Below are 3720 nucleotides of genomic sequence, written 5' to 3' on the forward strand. Positions count from 1 at the left end.
TTATTTATTTATTTATTTTTTTTTTTTTTTGTGCAGCGAGATAATTTTTAGTCAAGCAGCACGCCCCCTCTACGGCGGGTTATGCCGGATTAACGGAGGCGTCTCCTAATCCATTCTCCGTGTTGGCCCCTCGGGGGAGGGCGGTGAAGTGAGGAAAGGAGGGCAGGAGAGGAGGAAACGCAAAAAAAAGTGGAAAGAGCGAACTTTATTTTCGGCTTCAACCTCAAAACCCGCCCGCACCGTGGGAGTACCGGAAAGAGAAATCTTGGCGGAAGGAGAGGAACCGAAGGAAGTGTACGCGATCCCCCTGTCCTGCGGGACCAGGTACATCGGGCAAACGGGGCGATGCCTCAACGACCGACTCCGAGAACATCAAATGGACGCCGAAAGAGCTGCTTCGGAGTCAAAGCACCCGATAGTCATTCACGGGAGAAAATGTCCCGGTTGCGCTCCTAATTTATGTAATAACAAAAACGGCTTGACATAACAAAAATAACAATTTAATTAAACGTTGCGCCTCCAATGCGGGAGGCATCTTCAGTAGAGCACAGAGCGAGTGAGAGTCGCACAAAAAAGTTCGGCTATTTAGGCATAAAGTTTGTGTACACGTCCGGCAGGGGGCCACGGTTCTTGTTTACCAGCGATGAATCACTTCCGCATTTGTCATTCTGGATGAACCAAGATTCCAGCAGCTTCCTCGGTCCCCACCTTATATCTCTCGCCAAGGTCGATGCCTTGACAAAGTCAAATTGGTGTCCTCACGTCCATGTGTGGTCGACGAGTTCAGACTTGAAGCGGGTGGCGTTCGTGGAATTGGCGACATCCCGTGCGTGTTCTTTTAGTCTTGTTATTCTTTTTCGTCCCGTCTCTCCAATATAGGAAGCGTCACATTCCTTGCAGTGCACCTGGTAGATCACGCCCCTTTCTGCCTCTGGCGGGGTCGGGTCTTTTGGCATGGAGATAACATTGACAATTGTTCTTTCGTACCCCCAACGGCCTAAGGGCGCGTCCCAATGCCTCCGGGATGCACACGACGTCACGTGTCCGTTCGGCTCGATCCGGGCGCCGATGGGACATTTGTTTCTTAACGCGATTGACAAACCAGTCGGGGTAGTTACGTTTTTTCAAAGCCTCCCGCACATGGCTAAGTTCTTGAATGCTAAGTGTTGACTTAGGACAGTTTCTGAACGATGAAGTAACGATCTTACAACTGAGCTTTTGTGTTGAGTAGGGTAATCAGAGTGGTAGTCAAGAAAGTTTTGTCTGTCACGTGGTTTACGATATACGGATGTCTCCATCTTAAAAAAAGGTTCACTAGTTCTATGGACACGTACATCTAAACACGGCAAGGTACTATCGGTTTCATGTTCGCAGGTGAACTGAATTGAGGGGTGGACACTATTCAAATTGCGGTGAAAATCAGTTACGTTCTCTCTGTTAACCATTACAAAAGTGTCATCGACATAACGACGGTAGAACTTCACGGGGAAATCAATGCCAGACATTACCTTTCCTCAACATATTCCATGACGAGATTCGAGACGGTGACGGAAACTGAACTCCCCATAGGGCATCCGCTGACCTGATGATATATGTCCCCATTAAAACTAAGATTACACTGGTTGAGACAAAAACGCAAAAGGAGTATAACGTCTTCAACAAGGAGGGTTGTGCGAGTGGACAACGACTGGTCTGCCAAAAACCGGTCACGGGCGACATCAACCGCCAGGGCGTTGGGGACATTCGTAAATAATGAAATCACATCAAAGGATACCATAGCCTCGTGCGGTAGCAGGGTCTGAGCGCGTATAAGTTCAACAAAGTCACAGGAATTTCGGAGGCTAAACTCATTTTTTCTTGTAAGAGGGCTCAGAATCATAACCAGATATTTGGAAAGGCTGTAAGTGGATGAACTAATAAAAGATACAATCGGGCGTAGGGGGCAACCCGGTTTGTGAATTTTGGGGAGTTCATACATCTTGGGTGTCGCGGCGTCAAAGGAGAAGAGACGACGGTATAGGTCGTCACTGATGCGTCCTTTCTTTTTCAGCTCTCGAAGGTGGTCAACTAACTCTCTTTCGGGCTTAGCAGCGGGATCTTTTGATAGCCTCACGAAATAGTGACTGTCGTTTATAACTTCATACATCTTCTTCATGTAGGCATCCCTATCAAGCACAACGGTTCTTTTTCCTTTGTCGGCCTTTAAAATCATGATGGAGCTGTCTGACTTCAACTCATTAAGACCAATGCGTTCTTGTTGACCAGCAAAGAAATGTCCCATCGGCGCCTGGATCGAGCCGAACGAACACGTTACGTTAAGGGTTTCGGAGGCATTGGGACGCGGCCTTGGGCCGTTGGGGGTACGAACTGTATACAAACCCTACAGAACAATCGCCAATGTTATCTCCAAGCCAAAAGATCCGACCCTGCCAGAGGCAGAAAGGGTCGTGATTTACCAGGTACAGTGCAAGGAATGTGACGCTTCCAACATTGGAGCGACGAGACGAAAAAGAAAAACAAGACTAAAAGAACACGCACGGGACCGCCACCCGCTTCATGTCCGAACTCGTCGACCACGCATGGACGTCAGGACACCAATTTGACATTGACAAGGCATCCACCTTGGAGGGGGATAAAAGGTGGGAACCGAGGAAGCTGCTGGAATCTTGGTTCATCCAGAACGACAAACGCGGAAGTGATTCATCGCTGGTAAACAAGAACCGTGGCCCCCTGCCGGACGTGTACACAAACTTTATGCCTAAATAAACGAACTTTTTTGTGCGACTCTCACTCGCTCTGCGCTCTACTGAAGATGCCTCCCGCATGGGAGGCGAAACGTTTAATTAAATTGTTATTTTTGTGATGTCAAGCCGTTTTTGTTATTACATTTATCACGTCTTCGCCCGGCTTGTGGAGTATTTTTGCGCTCCTAATTTCACCGGCACGACAGCCATGGGAGGCCACTGCGAGCAAATGGGGACAGAAATAATTGAGGCCTATCGGATGGCGACAGGCCCGGAAAACATAACCACCCCGTCCATTTCGCTCTCAAGAAAGGAGATTATCTTTCTTAGGCCCTTAAAGGGCCCATGAAACGATTTTTGGGTTGGGATAAATCATTTTAGATTGGGATTTTACTAATAGCACATCGTTCAGTGGACCAAAAGAAAAAGGTAGAAAGTCAAAAGCCTGACTTTCAGTGCGAAAATTTGAAAACAGAGCGGACTATTTCGTACCTCCTCCCCTTCGCAACCTCTCTGCCTTTTCACTGTGATACAACCGCGGTCCCAAAAGCGCGTTATCGGGTCCAAACTGACGTCACACGCAACCGGACCTCACTTATTCCCTTCACCCCTAAGCTGACATTGTGGTGGATGCTACACGCTTGCCGGACCAATCAGCCGCCTCCCTTTCATCACCTGACTTCATTCTCTGCAGCCACATTTGCCACGCTCACGTGGCAAGTGTGGCTTGCCCAACGAGCACGTAGCTTCAACAGCACTGTCAGCTTCGGAATGAACGGGGCGGGGAAAGCGACTTTTGTCTGAATTTTGAGCGACGGGCTAATCTTCTAGGGGGAGAATGGATGTGTCCGGGATTACAGAAACGGGAGTGCGAGCAAGAGGGGACTCCCCCTTTTCGTCTTCTTCAACTGTTTGGTGGAATGCGCGATTTATGAGTTCAGGAGGAAAGCGAAACAGGAAAAAGTTGGAAAAGCGT

This window comes from Ixodes scapularis, unplaced genomic scaffold (genome assembly GCF_016920785.2).
Source record: "Ixodes scapularis isolate PalLabHiFi unplaced genomic scaffold, ASM1692078v2 PGA_scaffold1__304_contigs__length_218370807, whole genome shotgun sequence".
NCBI classification, from domain to species: domain Eukaryota; kingdom Metazoa; phylum Arthropoda; class Arachnida; order Ixodida; family Ixodidae; genus Ixodes; species Ixodes scapularis.